This window comes from Mercenaria mercenaria, chromosome 8 (genome assembly GCF_021730395.1).
Source record: "Mercenaria mercenaria strain notata chromosome 8, MADL_Memer_1, whole genome shotgun sequence".
Taxonomy (NCBI): domain Eukaryota; kingdom Metazoa; phylum Mollusca; class Bivalvia; order Venerida; family Veneridae; genus Mercenaria; species Mercenaria mercenaria.
The window spans coordinates 69,971,318-69,990,812 of record NC_069368.1 but is presented as its reverse complement, the minus strand read 5'-3'; the positions used below and the strand labels follow the sequence as shown (position 1 = coordinate 69,990,812).

Sequence of the window (19,495 nt, the reverse complement as noted above, 5' to 3'; positions counted from 1 at the left end):
ACTACATTCGGTTTTGCAGATTTCTTTCCATGAAAAAATAAAATAAATTGTTGATATTTAAATAAATCAACAATTTTCTTTAAGATATTTTAGAAAAGATTACGTTGTTAATCAACAGGATAACATTGTAAGCAATAATAAGAATAAGAAATAAATATAAGAAATTCTAATTATAATAGAAATAGAAATACTACTTACAGTTGTTTTGTATTCCAGAAATTAATTTATATCCAGTTACATCATCTGTGCTGGCAATAGATTAAAACAATTTCTTTTCACTTAAAAAAAAATAAGGTAGTTCAATATATATATATTTTCAGTTTTCTGTATATTTCTTATTAGTTTTTATATTTTCTTAGTCTCAAAGATTAAGACCTTTATAAATGTAAAAAAGTATAATCTTTTGCAGTGTTTTAACATTTAAAACCAGAATACTCCTATATTGATGAAGATTTAATTTTGACATCAGTTTCTGACACTGGGGGTGGATATTTGTCCATTTGTGATCCTAAGATCAGTAGGCAGCTCTATATAGGAGGCAACAGTTACAATAATGTGAATATTTAATACTGTATCATGTCGGCCTATTGATGATTTATCCAATGCCCTGCAGTGAGCTGTCTTGTCTTTTTGCCTTTTCTGCTATGAGAGAGGTATGTGGGTAAGTTTTTCAAGAAATATATTTATTTTTTTGATGAGTTTTTAGCAAGTGATATTTAGGCTGGCAGGTGTCCTGCTGGTGTCTCATCATAAGGGATTTCTAATGTCTTGAGCAATAAAATAAGGTGAAGACTGATGGTACTCACACATTGGTAATAAACTTTTGGTTTACCCTAGGGTTATCATGTTTATAATATAATTAGAACACTTGTAGGGGATTTTTTGTTTGCCACCAGAATGATCAAAATTCGAATGTTCACTCTGGCACTGGTAGGAGTTTTTGGTTTGCTCCAAGAGAAGTAGTCTTCAAAAAACCTACAGTGGTATATGTATGGATGTAAAATTTGCACACTACTACGTTATATGAGTTAACCCCAGGATTATTGGGGGCCTCAGTGGCCGAGTGGTTAAGGTCGCTGACTTCAAATCACTTGCCCCTCACCGATGTGGGTTCGAGTCTCACTCGGGGCATTGAATTCTTCATGTGAGGAAGCCATCCAGCTGGCTTACAGAAGGTCAGTGGTTCTACCCAGTGCCCGCTCTTGATGAAATAATGCACGGAGGGGCACCTGGGGTCTTCCTCCACCATCAAAGCTGGAAAGTCACCATATGACCTTTAATTGTGTCAGTGCGACGTTAAACCCAACAAAATAAATAAAATGTAAGCGATTTACATTTTGTCCCAGGATTATCATGTCATAAATTTGCCCACCTGTAGGGGACTTGCAGTTTACCCCAGGATTATGATGTCATAAAACTTGAACACCTGTAGGGGACTTGCAGTTTACCCCAGGATTATGATGTCATAAAGTTGCCCACCTGTAGGGGATTTGCAGTTTACCCCAGGATTATGATGTCATAAACTTGCCCACCTGTAGGGGACTTGCAGTTTACCCCAGGATTATGATGTCGTAAACTTGAACACTTGTAGGGGACTTGCAGTTTACCCCAGGATTATCATGTTATAAACTTGCCTACTTATGGGGGATTTGCAGTTTACCCCAGGATTATCATGTCATAAAACTTGAACACCTGTAGGGGTCTTGCAGTTTACCCCAGGATTATCATGTCATAAACTTGCCTACCTGTAGGGGATTTGCAGTTTACCCCAGGATTATCATGTCATAAAACTTGAACACCTGTAGGGGACTTGCAGTTTACCCCAGGATTATCATGTCATAAACTTGCCTACCTGTAGGGGATTTGCAGTTTACCCCAGGATTATCATGTCATAAACTTGCCTACCTGTAGGGGATTTGCAGTTTACCCCAGGATTATCATGTCATAAAGTTACACACCTGTAGGGGATTTCAGTTTACTCCAGGATAATGATGTCATAGAGTTGCACACCTGTAGCAGACTCGCAGTTTACCCTAGGATTATGATGTCATAAAGTTGCACACCTGTAGCGGACTTGCAGTTTACCCCAGGATTATGATGTCATAAAATTGCACAACTGTTGTAGGGGACTTGCAGTTTACCTGAGGATGATGGTGTCATAAAGTTGCACACCTGTAGGGGACTTGCAGTTTACCCCAGGATTATGATGTCATAAAATTGCACAACTGTTGTAGGGGACTTGCAGTTTACCTGAGGATGATGGTGTCATAAAGTTGCACACCTGTAGGGGACTTGCAGTTTACCCCAGGATTATGATGTCATAAAATTGAACAACTGTTGTAGGAGACTTGCAGTTTACCTGAGGATGATGATGTCATAAAGTTGCACACCTGTAGGGGACTTGCAGTTTACCCCAGGATTATGATGTCATAAAATTGCACAACTGTTGTAGGGGACTTGCAGTTTACCTGAGGATGATGGTGTCATAAAATTGCACACCTGTAGGGGACTTGCAGTTTACCCCAGGATTATGATGTCATAAAATTGCACAACTGTTGTAGGGGACTTGCAGTTTACCTGAGGATGATGGTGTCATAAAGTTGCACACCTGTAGGGGACTTGCAGTTTACCCCAGGATTATGATGTCATAAAATTGCACAACTGTTGTAGGGGACTTGCAGTTTACCTGAGGATGATGGTAGGCATAGGAAATAGAGATCAATAAAATTGCACCTTTACTAATCCTACCAGGTGTTCTGTATTACAAAAAGTGGATCTATTGTGACATTTTGATACAAGCAAAACTGTATTATCTGCACTATTATTTACCTACTGGTACTTCATTTTATTATTGGCTTGTTAAAAGTTAATTTTTTACCATATGGAAGTTGACAGAATCATAGGAACCATGCCTTGAGGGGTAAATCAAACACAAATGAATAAATCCTTAATGATTTTGTTGTGCAAAAAAGTATGATACTGTGTCTAAAACAGTTTTCATTTTCCACTCAATTGTGTAATTGCAAGGGAAGTAAACTAATAGATCTCTACTTATAAGTACTAGCCTAAGGCAAGAGTTGTCATTCTTTGTGGATCACAACTTTAAATTAAAAATTTAAACTTCTGTTATTGATATTAACAAAACTATCATAAACTCCACATTTGTGAAATCATTTTTGGTTATTTCAAGGACTTGGACATTATTTTCTAGACTTTATTTAATGTAATATCATCACTGAAAATTTTAGGGCCTATCTCTAATGATGGTGTCATAAAGTTGCGCACCTGTAGGGGACTTGCAGTTTACCTGAGGATGCTTATGTTTTGCTTTCTTGATGATTCTGCTTTATTTTAATGAAATAAATCTGGTAATTTCACAGTTAAAATATATTTGATATTCACTGATATAGACCAACAATATGGGTAAAATTTGGTTGAAACCATTGAAAACTATGAATTCTTAAGAAAAGTTTGTTTTATATATATTAGATCAAAATATCTATGACTGTGAGAATACTATATGCCACTGGTGAAAGTATTACCTATTGTTTTCTCATTTTGATCATACACTGAAGCAAAACAGATCTTTTCAAAGTATTTTTTATCAGATATTATAACAATACCTGGTGCTGTTGCATTCCATTTTAGTATTGAACAGTTGCAGCTATTTGAAGCTCACTAGGATGAATACATGAAATTATAGATATCAATTGTATGGAGGGGATATGGTACTTGTGGCAGCATGCTGGCATGACAATAGAGTTTACAAAATGATCCATGGACACAGACTGTATTGTCAAAGTCCAAAGAAACCAAGTTGGTTAAATTGTTGGCTTAATTTTTAAGTGCCATATGCCTGCTTTTAGCATTATTGTGATTTTGGTATCATTTTATTTGCTTTGAAGAACTCTAATCACTCATAGTATTTACATTTTTATGAACTTATTAATAACGAGAAAAATATTATTTCAAAAAGCCATATGTCTGATTTACCATTGACATTTCAATACTTTGAACTCTTTTTTCACAAGAATGACAAAACTGGATTTACAGCATTGTGAAATTAGGCCAGTGAAATGCTCCATAGACACCAACTGGACTGTCGCAATAAGTGTACACTAACAAATATTAAACAAAATGTCTATAGACACCAACTGGACTGTCACATTGGGGTACGCTGACCATTGGTAACAAATTGCCAATAGAGTGATAGACACCAACTGGACTGTCACAATAGGGGCACACTAACAAATATTAACAAATTGCCCATAGACACCAACTGGACTGTCACAATAAGTGTACACTTACCAATGGTAACAGATGGTCCATAGACACCAACTGGACTGTCACAATAGGGGCACACTAACAAATATTAACAAATTGCCCATAGACACCAACTGGACTGTCACAATAGGGGCACACTAACAAATATTAACAAATTGCCCATAGACACCAACTGGACTGTCACAATAAGTGTACACTTACCAATGGTAACAGATGGTCCATAGACACCAACTGGACTGTCACAATAGGGGCACACTAACAAATATTAACAAATTGCCCATAGACACCAACTGGACTGTCACAATAAGTGTACACTTACCAATGGTAACAAATGGTCCATGGACATAAATTGGACTGTCTAAATAGATGTGCTCTTACCAATGTTAACAGATGGTCCATGGACATCAATTGGACTGTCACAATAGAATGTGCTCTTACCAATGTTAACAAATTGCCCATAGACACCAACTGGACTGTCACAATAAGTGTACACTTACCAATGGTAACAAATGGTCCATGGACATCAATTGGACTGTCTTAATAGATGTGCTCTTACCAATGTTAACAGATGGTCCATGGACATCAATTGAACTGTCACAATAGGTGTGCTCTTACCAATGTTAACAGATGGTCCATGGACATAAATTGGACTGTCACAATAGATGTGCTCTTACCAATGTTAACAGATGGTCCATGAACATTAATTGGACTGTCACAATAGATGTGCTCTTACCAATGTTAACAGATGGTCCATGGACATTAATTGGATTGTCACAATAGATGTGCTCTTACCAATGTTAACAGATGGTCCATGGACATTAATTGGACTGTCACAATAGGTGTGCTCTTACCAGTGTTAACAGAAGGTCCATGGACATCAGTTGGACTCACAGCAGGACATTCACAATAGGTGTACACTAACTAGTGTAGGGCACACTAATAAATGTTAACGAATGGTCCATGGACACCAACTGGACTGTCACAGTATGTGTACACTGGCAGTGTTAACAAATTGTCCATAGACACCAACTGGACTGTCACAATAGGGGCACACTGACCAATGTTAACAAAATTTAATGATCCGTGGACAATGGTACTGTCACAGTCCATACAAACCAAGGCTAACAAATTTGTCTGAGAAATACCAAACATTTTGCGCACCAAATACCATATATAATACATGTGCATTACCACATTGTCTACATCAAAGGAAAACACTGCAACTAAAAAAAAAATATTTGTAATGTCTGATTTCATATGTCTATCATGTTTTACCTTAACCAAGCATGAAATGCTCATGATGAGCTTTAAGGATTGTTGGATGTTTGTTATCCACAATATCTTTAAACAGCATATCCTACTTAACCAGGAAGGCAGTTACAATCAAACTTCACAGGAAGGTTCCTTGGTTGGTCCTTTTTCAAATTCCTTGAAGATTAGGCCATCCATTAAGACTCTGGTTGTCATGGCAGCCAAAAGGAGAATCTTCCAGAATCTTGTCCTCAGAAACCACCAACCTTATTTCAAAATAATTTCGCAGCAATGTTCTATGGGTGATCTTAAAATTACTGTAATGGCTACAAGGAGTACAACTGGTTTTCTCAATTTGGCTTTAGGCCTAATAAACAGTATTGTTTGTTTCCAACAAACTTTTTAGCAAAAAGTTGCAAATCTGCACTTTTTATGCTTTAAACATGGTCAGTGATGTTAGAAATCAACTTACTGATGCTCTAAAGGCATAACATGCTGAATACTTGTATTCATTTTTTAACACAAAAATAATTTTCGAAAAATCCGACTTAATAAAAAAAACCTTTGCTTGTGACCACTCTAGAGGTCACATTTTTCATGGGATCTTTATGAAAGTTGGTCAGAATGTTCATCTTGATGATATCCAGGTCAGGTTTGAAACTGGGTCAGATGCGGTCCAAAACTAGGTCAGTAGGTCTAAATATAGAAAAACCTTGTGCCCTCTCTAGAGACTATACTTTTCAATGGATCTTCATGAAAGTTAGAATGTTCACCTTGATGATATTTAGGTCAAGTTTGAAACTGGGTCACGTGCCTTCAAAAACTAGGTCAGTAGGTCAAATAATAAAAAAAAACTTGTGACCTCTCTAGAGGCCATAATTTTCATGGGACCTGTATGAAAGTTGGTCTGAATGTTCATTTTGATGATATCTAGGTCAGTTTTGAAACTGGGTCAACTGCGATCAAAAACTAGGTCAGTAGGTCTAAAAATAGAAAAACCTTGTGACCTCTCTAGAGGCCATACTTTTGAATGGATCTTCATGAAAATTGATTAGAATGTTCACCTTCATGATATCTAGGTCAAGTTGAAACTGGGTCACGTGACATCAATAACTAGGTCAGTAGGTCAAATTATAAGAAACATTGTGACCTCTCTAGAGGCCATATTTTTCATAGGATATGTATGAAAGTTGGTCTGAATGTTCATCTTGGTGATATCTAGGTCAAGTTCGAAACTGGGTCAACTGCAGTCTAAAACTAGGTCAGTAGGTCTAAAAATAGAAAAACCTTTTGAACTCTCTAGAAGCCATATTTTTCAATGGAGCTTCATGAAAATTGGTCTGAGTGTTCACCTTGATGATATCTAGGTAAATTTCGAAACTGGGTCACATGCGATCAAAAACTAGGTCAGTAGGTATAAAAATAGAAAAACCTGGTGACCTCTTTAGAGGCCATATTTTTCAAGAGATCTGCATGAAAATTGGTGAGAATGTTCACCTTGATGATATCTAGGTCAGGTCTAAAACTGGGTCACATGCCTAAAAAACTAGGTCATTAGGTCAAATAATAGAAAAATCTTGTGACCTCTCTAGAGGCCATATTTTTCAAGAGATCTGCATGAAAATTGGTGAGAATGTTCACCTTGATGATATCTAGGTCAGGTTTAAAACTGGGTCACATGCCTTAAAAAACTAGGTCATTAGGTCAAATAATAGAAAAATCTTGTGACCTCTCTAGAGGCCATATTTTTCAATGGATCTTCATGAAAATTGGTCAGAATTTTTATCTTGATGATATCTAGGTCAAATTCAAAACTGGGTCACATGAGCTCCGAAACTAGGTCACTATGTCAAATAATAGAAAAAACTGGGTCATGTGGAGACAGGTGAGCGATTCAGGACCATCATGGTCCTCTTGTTTTTAGCATGTTACCGGAAACAAACAATTAGTTTTTTAGGCCTAATAGATATTTGGTAGGTAGGAGGTCCTTTACCAGTTCAGCTCATAATTAAAATTGGCCCCTCCTGCAGATTCACTTGTTTTACATTGACATAATGAACATTTTTTTAAATCTTCTTGTTTGAAACCATTCTTTCCTGAATCAAGATATATTTGGCATGTAGCTTTGTGTAAAACCAAAACTATCAAAATCATGCTGCAGGGTTCTTGTGATCTCGCAGGCAGGAGGGTTGAAATTCTGATATTTGACCTTGTCTCTCATCTACGATTGGAACCATAGTTCTCCCACTTTTTTTTCAAAAATTAAAAAAGAAATCAGATTATTTTTTTTTCTGAACAATGACATGGTCGATTATTATAGAGGACAGTATAACATGTTGACACTCTAAATCGAAGTGCCATGACTGTTGTTTATTATACATATGTGACATGCGTGTAGCCTGGGGAAATAGTTGTTTTAACACAGCTGACTTTTTAGGGAATAATGATGATAAAGGTGATGTGATTATCGAGTAATTGAGTGTAGTTGGGTTAAATCTATTGAGTAATGATAGCACAGATTTTACAAGTTTTTTAGCTCAGTTTAGGCACAAAGTGCTTAAGGTGAGCCATTGTGATCACCTGTGCGCTATTTATGTCCATTGTCCATTGTCGTGTGTCCTGCTTTATCCGTTGTCAACAGTTTAGCAGTTACCACTCAATTTTGGCTTAACCTTTACCCTGCTAAATTTTTATAATGAACTTGTCCATCTTTCAGTTTGGACAGTACCATTAACTGTTTAAAGGGGTGCTTTCCAAACAGATACTGATGGCAGATCCTGATCAGACTGCACGTATGTGCAGGCTGATCATGATCACACTGGTCGCAAAGGCAGAATTAATCTGTCCAGCATGATAAGGGCTTGAGTTCATAACTTTGCCAAACTGTTGACAATGGACAAAGCAGGACACACAACAATGGACACAGGTGATCACAATGGCTCATCTTTAGCACTTTGTGCTTAAAGTGAGCTAAAAACTTGTTAAATCTGTGCCAGCAGTGTTATGGGAATGTTTCAGAGATGTAACGATGGTGTAGCATGTGTTAAGATGCTATTCACTTACTGTTATGCAGAGCACCACTTATCGCTCTTGGTAGCAGGTCGTATAACAGATCTAGTTAAGGTTATGTTCCAAGACATTGCAAGGAAGTTTGCTTACAAAACAAGTAGGAAAACCAAGATAATTTACAAAATCGTACAAGCCTTCGGAGAAATTTTAGATAACCATCCTTATCTATGTCTGTGACCAGGATGTTCAGAAAATATCACCCAAGTTCCTAGGCATATGGGTTATAACATAGGCACTTCAGATGCGATCTTCTATACCTTTAACCAGGTGTTCATGTGAGTATTAAAACTTATTTATTGTAGACACTTTTATTTGATGTACACATATTAAATATCTATTTGAAATATTAATATGTTAAAACAAGTTACAGGTAATTCTTGCCCTGAGTAATGGAAATAAATAGCAACATTCAGCAGTAATACTGGGGTTCGAACCCATGACACCAATATAACTAGATCAACACATTAACTTAACATGTAATTGCTGGTCAGAACACAAATATATATAGGGTAACCAGCTGAGCAGGATTGTTTGAATTACTCTGTAAAATGTACATTGCAACTAGAGTGGAACTATGTTCACTTGAACTAATTCAACACCTCCCTTCACTCAAACTCACCGTCAGGTCCTTGCAAAATTCCTATGTAATGTATATTGTTTCAACGCTCGAACTACCAATAACTCAAACTAATTTTGCCTGTCTCATCAAAAGTTTGTGTGATTGTATGATACTTTTCAGTACTGAACAGCAAGAGATGTATAAGGAGTTCTAATCCTTCACCAACACGGACCCATTGAAGATCATACGTCATTGCCAAACATGATGCTTGTCTCTAGGGAAGTGTATGTGTCTTGGCTTCTTCACCAGTGGTCAGCTCTGAAGTCCTACTTCTCAAGCCATGAAGATATGAGCCGCGCCATGAGAAAACCAACATAGTGGCTTTGCGACCAGCATGGATCCAGACCAGCCTGCGCATCCGCAGGCTGGTCTGGATCCATGCTGTTCGCTAACAGTTTCTCCAATTCCAATAGGCTTTAAAAGCGAACAGCATGGAGCCTGACCAGACTGCGCGGATGTGCAGGCTCGTCTGGATCCATGCTGGTCGCAAAGCCACTATGTTGGTTTTCTCATGGCATGGCTCATATTAAGAAATCAGGTGGACTTTTGTATCTGACTGGTTGAACACAACCTAATGTGGCTTTACTGTGGGCTCCAGGAGTTAGTGCTCATTCAGCGTCTTGTTTCAGGTAAAGCTTATGATAATATAATGATTGAATTAAAATTGTACTTCATTTTTAAAATATGAATACTTTTGTTTTTCATTTAATCAGTACACCATAACGGCTATCTTCCTTTGAGGACATGAATTCTGTTTTAATGAAATTGCATGCAAGTTAACAGCAGTGTATGTTTTATTTCAGGGTGGCGAGTCAATGATTTCATAAACCTGCACACTGAGATGATCGGACATCTTCTGAAGTCTATGGGGCATTTCCCAACCACAAAGGTTATCCGTGATACACCAGATCTCACCAACATACTCAGCCAGGTTCAAGACAACAAACTTAAGGATGAGAGACTAGCTATTGCCTGGCATGTTAGGGAATAACCGGATAACAATGATATACCCCCTGAGATTGCAAAGAAAATATTAAGGTAGTTGCTACATAATAATGTGTAGTTTTTTTTTGCAGATCATAATTTCTTAGCTTGACTATTCGAAGATTAGGTAGAGCCATTGCCCTTGTATATTTGTTGGAGTTGGCATCTGCAGCGAAGCATTCATACTCTTATTCACTTTGATGAACTGATATTCAATGTTTAGGTTCTGTAACTCTGTTTTGCTTTTTAGCTCACCTGAGCCAAAGGTTCATGATGAGCTTTTGTAACCGCTCAATGTCCATCGTCCGTTGTGCGTCGTGTGTCCGTCAACATTTTCTAAAAAAATCTTCTTGAAAACCACTGGGCAGAATTACACCAAACTTCACAGGAATGATCCTTGGGTGGCCCCCTTTCAAAATTGTTCAAAGAATTAAATTCCATGCAGAACTCTGGTTGCCATGGCAACTGAAAGGAAAAACTTTAAAAATCTTCTTGTCCAAAACCACAGGGCCTAGGGGCTTTGATATCTGGTATGTAGCATCATCTAGTGGTCCTCTACAAAAATTGTTCAAATTATCCCCCTAGGGTCAAATATGGCCAAGCCCCGGGGGTCACAAACTTATATAGGGAAAACTTTGAAAATCTTCTTGTCTAAAACCACAGGGCCTAGGGCTTTGATCTCTGGTATGTAGCATCATCTAGTGGTCCTCTATCAAAATTGTTCAAATTATCCCCCTAGGGGCAAATATGGCTCCGCCCCGGGGGTCACTTGGTTTATATAGACTTATATAGGGAAAACTTTGAAAATCTTCTTGTACAAAACCACATGGCCTAGGGCTTTGATATTTGATTTGTAGCATCATCTAGTTGTCCTCTACCAAGATTATTCAAATTATCCCCCTAGGGTCAAATATGGTCCTGCCCCGAGGGTCCCAAATTTTACATAGACTTACATAGGAAAAAAAGTTTAAAAATCTTCTTCTCTGAAACCACAACACTTAGACCTTTGATATTTGGTTTGTAGCATTATCTTATGGTCCTCAACCAAAATTATTCAAATTGTACCCCTGAGGTGAAAAGAGACCCTGACCTGGGGGTCCAAGTTTTATATAGACTTATATAGGAAAAAAACTTCAAAAATCTTCTTATCTGAAACCATATGACCTAGGCTTTTGATATTTAGTATGATGCATTGTCTAGTAGTCCTCTACCAAAATTTTTCAAATTATGCCCCTGGGGTTAAAAGAGGCCCCGCCCTGAGTTTACTTAGTTATTATGTGAGTTATATAGAAAAAATAGTTAAAAATCATCTGATCCTATTTCCAAGACTGTTTAATTATAATTACCTGATGACCCCAAGTAATATGATGTCACTTGACTGTGACCTTGACCTACTTTCTTGTTTTTTAACCCTTTACCACACAGAACACAAGCCAAATTAACCTCTTTTACATAACACTGATAAGTGATAATCAATAATCAATAATTGGTATATGGCTGATAAGCGTGACTGTCTTATCTGAACAGAGGTGTTGGCACTATTTTGTGATTACACACACTTATGTTAAAAATGTCATTTTTTTAATATTTTCTGTAAGTTTGACATTATTTTTGTCTATATAAAGTTTATTGCAATTTAAATTCTCTTTCCAGTGATACAAAATTTATTGTAGTTTCTCTTTGAGTTTCGAAGATATAAAGTGTTAAAGTAAGGGAATTATATTTTTAGGCATAAAATTCTGTTTTGGATTACTTTCACATTGAAATTCATATACAATTTCATTTTGATGTTTGAAAGTTTGGTTTATAGTTAATACACTCATCTTCCGAATCAGAATCGGTAAGTATTTATATAAAAAAACAACCATCAAACTGAATAACACTACAAAAATAACGGATCGTAAAATTTCTGAAAGTGCAAAAAGATCACTGAGATCGAGACTTGTAACCGACTACAGTATTCTTGTGCTAAAAACTAAAATATTTTTAGATAATATTACGTAATATTTTGATGATCAAACGTCGGTACATCACGGGTGACTTCCGCTGCAAAAATTCGTGGGGTGTCATAAAATATTTGAAAGCCGCGGTCCTTCTGTTTTGATTAACACTTCCCGTTATGTAAGGCCATAAATTCCAAGCCATCGTATACACAAATTGTTGTTTAGGGGAAATCTGCATGTATCACGCGTGACCCTCATGACCTAACACATTTAAAAATACTTAGATGTTAAATGGTTGTTATTTTTAGCAACGAGGAAAGTCCCGCGAACCGGCCAGTAAAAAGCAGTTTTCTCAGTAATTTTCCATGACGTAGCGTCGTGCACATGTAGGAAAAAACCCCGGTGTCTTTCTTTGCAAAGTACTCAATAAATTTAAATAGTAACCACATGATCTTATATGTAAATAATGATGACGAAATCCCGTATTTTGAGTTAGTAAACATCCGGAATTTGTTTCTTTGGGAAAAGAACGAAAATAAAGCGATTGATTATGAGACACGGGATAAAACGATTCTGTTCAAATGACCGTTAATCGGTATTATACGTTTCTATCGGGAAACAGATAGACATGGGTCAATACGTTTCTGTTTGGTAATTGATAGATACGGTGATAAACGTATCGATATGGGAAAGGGTTAAGATACAGCCTTGAAATTTTGATGACATACACAGTTTTGCACATCAGTTGTAAAACTGAATTTCATTAACCATGAATATGACCTACTGACTTTCTTAATATTTTATCATCAGTTTGATATTTGAAATATGTAGCTCATATTACTCAGGTGAGCGATCCAGGGTCATCATGACCCTCTTGTTTACAAAACTTTACCCATTTTTTGACTGCACAGTTTTTGATTAAGTTCTTATATGTAAGCTGGTGTCTCAGTATCAACTGATAGGGATGGATTCAAGCATAATCTGGCAAACTATATACATAGCAATTTACTGTTTTACAGTGTTCAGACATGTTTTATAAAGCTGCAACATTCTGTCATTTCCATAAAAGGGGATGTAGTGAAGATTAAACAAAAGTGATTATACATTATTTTCCTTAATTATGCAATTTCTTTCACTGAAACATAAATGTTAGATATTATTCTTTCTGATGCAGCTGCCAGTCTGTTTGACATGTTGTTCAGCAGCTTCTTGAATGAACAAGACATCTGGTTGACGAGTATGAACAGTATCTACTTAGACCAGAGTCTGAACTGACAAGACACATGCTGGGTATCCTTAAGGGAAAATGAAGCTCCACACTGGAAAGGAGAGGTTTCATGAACTGAGGAAGATGACTTCTCCTGTGGTCAATGTTGATCAGGGCTGTCCTGCAGCATACTCTGGAACCATTCAGAATTTCATGTGTCTGAAGATGAACAATCATGCTAATTACTTTTAAGTGAAAGAAATTCAGCATATATTGTGAATACACACATAAGTGAAAAGGCAAAATTAGTGACTGATTTGAATTCCTGATGATACCTAGTAAAGATGGTGTCGGTTAAAAACTTACATGAAACATGATAGTGATAATGATGTGTTGCCATTGATAATGTCGTATTATGAGATATGTGAATAATGTGTTACTTCCTGAAATACTCTGCTGTGCTTGTTTTATTCTTCTGAGGTGTATATATAACATTTTGTCACAAAATTATATGCTTGCTAAACAGTCATCCAGTTTTGAGACCTCGACTCAGCTGAAAAGTAGCAGATCACCAGTTTTGGGATTCTAAAGTTATCACATGTATGCTTGGGGTTGACTTATTTTATTTCTTCTAAGAACTAAAAACATAAATATCTTTAAATGACATGTTCTCCTAAATTGTTGGTTCAATTTTGAAATTGTTTGATGAAAATGGTTCTTTGGGGATACTCCTCCACAAGATTGTAATCGTCAAAAAAGTTAAACTGACAAGAAAGAGAAAATGATGAGAAAATAAAAATGTCATGCAGGGAAAAATGGTATTTAATAAAACAACATACAAGAGTTCTGTGTAAAACTTAAAGACTGTCAATATTACAAAATAATTTGCACTTAGCAGTCAGGCACTTAAGCAGGTTTTTTCAATGCATTTGCGCTTTCTGTAATTTGGCAGTTTAACATGCAGTTTCAAAATGACACTATTAATTTAGAATGTTTTGGTCACATCTAGATTAAATATGCATTTAAACCTACTCCCTTTCCTTTTTAAAATCATCAAAATTTGAGATTTTTTAGCTCACCTGTCACATAGTGACAAGGTGAGCTTTTGTGATCACCCTTCGCCTGTCGTCTGTGCGTGCATGTGTCCATCAACAATTTCTTGTCTGCATGATAGTGGTTTCATTTATGATTTTATTTTAACCAAACTTGCACACAACTTGTATCACAATAAGATCTCGGTTCCTTTCTTGAACTAGCCAGATCCCATTATGGGTTCCAGAGTTATGGCCCCTGAAAAATTAGCTATTTTGACCTTGTCTGCACAATAGCAGCTTTATTTATGATTTGAATTTCATCAGACTTGCACAGAACTTGTGTCACCATAAGATCTAGGTTCCTTTCTTGAACTGGCCAGATCCCATTATGGGTTCCAGAGTTATGGCTCCTGAAAGGGCCAAAAATTAGCCATTTTGACCTTGTCTGCACAATAGCAGCTTCATTTATAATTTTATTTTAACTAAACTTGCACACAACTTGTATCACCATAAGATCTTGGTTCCTTTCTTAAACTGGCCAGATTCCATTATGGGTTCTAGAGTTATGGCCCCTGAAAGGACCAGAATTAGCTATTTTGACCTTGTCTGCACAATAGCAGCTTCATTTATGATTTGAATTTAATCAAACTTGCACAAAACTTGTGTCACCATAAGATCTTGGTTCCTTTCTTGAACTGGCCAGATCCCGTTATGGGTTCCAGAGTTATGGCCCCTGAAAGGGCCAAAATTAGCTATTTTGACCTTGTCTGCATAATAGCAGCTTTATTTGTGATTTGATTTTAATCAAACTTGCACACAACTTGTATCACCACAAGATCTTTGTTCCTTTCTTGAACTGGCCAGATTCGATCATGGGTTCCAGAGTTATAGCCCCTTAAATGTCCAAAATTGGCTATTTTGGCTTTTGCAGCCCTATAGAGACTTCATTTATGGTTTGATTTGATATAAACTTCCAAAATATCTTCAACAACAATAAATCTTGGATTCCATGATGAACCTGTCAGATCCAATTGTAGGTTCCGGAGTTATTTTATATCTTATTACCTTCCCTGATTGTAATCAAAATGGATTTATATCAGTAAGTACTTATAGAACTGCTTTGAAATTTCATTATTGTCATTAGTTGGACTGAGACAATCAGGGTAGATAACTGTGGACTGATTTTATGTCAAATTACCTCCTTTTATTTCAAATTAAAATGGGTATATCTCCGTAACTAATGAAGATACTGATCTGAAATTTCATTTATGTCAACAGATGGACTTGGACAATCAGTGAAGATACATATTGACTGAATTTATGACAGATTACCTCCTTTATTATTTATCTAAATGAATACACCTTAGCAGCTTCTAATGAGATTGGTTTGAAACGATCATATCATTTTGAGCAATAGTACTCAGGTGAAAGACACAGGGCCATCATGGCCCTCTTGTTTCCTTTTTAACAACACACCAAACACTGGTTTGTGAACTTGAATATATTTTGACCATGTTTTCGATTACAGACAAACTCTTGGATTGCAAGGCCCTTCTAAGCAAAGTGTCTGTCAATGAAAGAGTTTTAGGAGAAAAAAGCAAGTCATAGACACTTACTGTCGTTTTGCTAGAGAAAACAGGCTTCATTCAAATCTGCCTTCAAAAATAATGACTCACAAAATTTATGGATCTAGCTGTAGCCAAATATTCACATCAGCTATTAAATGCTACATGCCTGTACACATTTATTTTTTTAAAGGTCCATTACTAAGGGAAAGTGAGTTGGCAATTATTTTCATAGCCAGTGCATAGACTTCTGCAAGACACTAAATAATGAAGATTGGCAGGTCAAAATTTACAGAAGGTCTTTGGAACTCAAAGAAATGTATGTGTATTATGTTGAAATTTCAATGAATCGACAGAATGACCCCCCAGGTCTTTTTAACTTTCTTCATACTTCATAGAAAAATAATTGTACATTTACTGCAATTTATTTCGAATTTCTACATACCAACTTTCATTTTCCAATAAAATGAAATAGTTTCTGTGCTTTTTAAAAGAAATTAAAATGTTCACTTTCCTTAGTATTGGACCTTTAAAGGCTCATAATGCCTTTGTTTATAATGTGACTGCCGCAGTTTTCGTTATCAATGTAAAATACATTGATTTCTTGGTAAATCCTATTTTCATTAATTGTTTTCTCAAATATTTGACTAAGTTTCGAAAATTGATTAACATAGTAGTATGTTTTATTTATTCCTTTGTTTTTGATTACCTCCCTTTATGGCTCTAACTGTAAAGGTTCATGTGCAGTATTAAAAAGAAGTGGTTTTCTAACCATGTAATCATAACATCTATTTGGACAGCTGTTTCATCTGTTTTTAACATAAAAATTAAAGCCTTATGGAACTTTAAGAATCAACTGTCAATAATTAAAACATTGATTGTTCCTTCTCTTGAGAAGGAACACTTTGATTCGGTAAGTCACACTTGACTGAGCAACTGACCTCGAAAGCTGTTGTCATTACAAGCTGGCCAATCAAACTCCGTGACCTTAGAAATAACCTCTGACATTAAAATTATTCTTTCCTAATTGAGGCGACTCTCTGACTGAACGCACTCCGCAGATTACATATTACTAAACCCAAGGATGGTTGATTTATTCTTTATTTCCTCCATTCTTGAGGAGCATAACATATGTACAAAGAGATAGACATATATCAGCTAATTTACATGTAAACAACTAAATATTATCATTATCTTCGAATGCATAGTTAATATTTGAAAACAAACCCCATTACCACCCTCTAGTTATGCGCATCAAATTTACGCATCGAATTGTACACTTCATGTGGAAATGGACTGACCGGGTGAATGTCTTACTGCCATATTTACTCAACTGAAAGTGTTAACGGATTTACTTTGTTGTTGGATTTAACAATTTATGTTAAATAACTAGCGTAAATACTTACTTGACATTTTTTGGCAGTATAAAACAACATAGTTCTTTTTCAAATTTTTAGTTTTTTATGTATTTTGGTACAGAAATAAACGCACCCTTGGTGCAAAATGTAACGCCCCAGAGGCACTATCTGACATGGGTAGTTGACGAAAATCCCCACCTGGAATGGATAGAACAACTTATTTCCATCCGAGCCCACGGCAGGCATCATATTTACCTCCCCAGCATCCAGTCTAGACCAATACTGTTGGAAACAGTACCAAGTAAAGAAAATAACACAGCACTGAACACTAGGCGGGATATTAGCTGCAACCAGGAATCGATCCGGGTTTGGGAATCAAACCCGGATCGCTGTCGTTGTAGTCCAAACTGCTAACCACAGCGCCACTGACTCCCTGATTAAACAGGGGGATACGGAATGTCAATAAGGTAGAATGGTCTTGTCCTTGTGTCCGGTCCTGGGGTTCCACACACTGATGACTAACAGACATTGCAACCAAAATTTTACAAGATGATCATTATATAATTTATTTATATAGATGTGCCCTAGAAGGAACTTTTGCTATGCTTTAACTTGTATTAAACACTTTGAACAAAGGTATGCCATATATTTAAGTTATCAACCTGAGCCACAGTTCGAAACTGTTGTCTTGCCGCCTTAAGAACCTAGTGTTTGTCAGTATTTAAGTTCTCAGGTCTGCCATAATATTGAAAAAGGGGTTATTTTAATTAAAGATTTCTACATTGTAATAAAGATCATACAGTATACCAGTCAGAAGAGACTTACCTGTTTGTAGTACTGTTTGACCAGTGTTAGATGTTCTGATAGATATTGTCATGTATTGTCACGAAGAAGGCTTGTCAGTAATTACTGGCTCATGTTAATCCACAGTAAATGTCTGTAGCACAATAGTAGCACTGAATTATTATCCACCAGATAAGTGCTATTGTTTTATTATAGGTTTAACACTTTGTATTGTCATCCTAAATTTCAAATTTGGAAAGAATTATCTGCACTTGAACCAAACTTTCAGAGTTACTGGTGATGTGGTATCAATTGTATATTTTTTCAGCGTAATTTTACCCAGTCATAATGAAACTTGGTCAGAATGGTAACCTCAATAAAAGTTCGGAGGAGTTCAGTGCTGGGTCATCTGGGATTAAAAACTAGGTTATTAGGTCAAGTCTGGAAATACCTTGTTAACACTACAGGACACATTTTTACCCATTTGGCATGAGAAGTTGTCAGAATTTTTATCTGCAGTTGCCACAGCTTTACGAGACTTATACGAAACATAGGATGTTTGTCTGTATGAAATCTAGACCAAATTTGAAACTGGGTTATCTGGCATCCTAAACTAAGTTACTATGTGAAATCACAGGAAAGGGTTATTAACTTTTCAGAGGCTACATTTTCTAACTTATCTGGATAAATTTTCTTAAACATAACGAACCCTGGTCATATGTTAAAAAACTGGTTTTGTGGCATTGCTGCTTATTATTCTGTTACTGGAGAAACTGCATGAATTGGTGTATGTATTGCAAATGACTGGGACAGTTCATTGTGTTTTACCTATAGGTTATTACTGATTGGTCATCCCCAATGGATTATTATTAATACTGCTGTTAATATCTTTGAGATATTTCACATCTCTAGAATTGCTGCAGTCCCCAAGTGATTGTTTCTCATTTTGTAAACACTTTTAGTGGTGGTTTCAATGATTGTTTTAGCTGATAATAGAAAGTTGACATTATCCTGCTTCTAATGGTTAAGATAATTTCTTTCCAATACTGTAGATTAAGTAATTTTCATGACACGTTTATTTCACAATCACTGCCATATTTGCACTTAAGAATTCGTGTTTCATACAGTATTTTGGTGCGTATAGGTCGCACTTTTTCTACCCATTTTGCTGCCTGAAAACGTTCCTGCAACCTATACGACAGAACATTGCCAGCAGTTTTTTTTTTTTCGGGCCAACTTTCTGACCGTAGCTCTCGCAAAATTACATGCATCTGTTACCAACGAACAAAATGGATAAAAAATATCAATATCGGCGGCTTTTCAACCAATAGCAGTTACTTTCAATAAAATATATCGTAAATAACCCATACAGACTATTAAAATTACGAATGACTTTAA

At 36.3% G+C, this 19,495-nt stretch overlaps 2 protein-coding genes across 2 annotated transcripts in view; one reads left to right on the top strand and one right to left on the bottom strand.

The window, feature by feature from the left end:
• Positions 1-609, bottom strand: part of LOC123566128 (FMRFamide receptor-like) — a 105,142-nt gene extending 104,533 nt beyond the window's left edge. Inside the window, exon 1 of the mRNA XM_045360003.2 lies at positions 199-609. The gene's annotated coding sequence lies outside the window, so the exon portion shown is untranslated. The remainder of the gene's footprint in view (positions 1-198) is intronic.
• Positions 1-19,495, top strand: part of LOC128558903 (focadhesin-like) — a 322,592-nt gene that overhangs the window by 163,802 nt on the left and 139,295 nt on the right. The window lies entirely within an intron of this gene.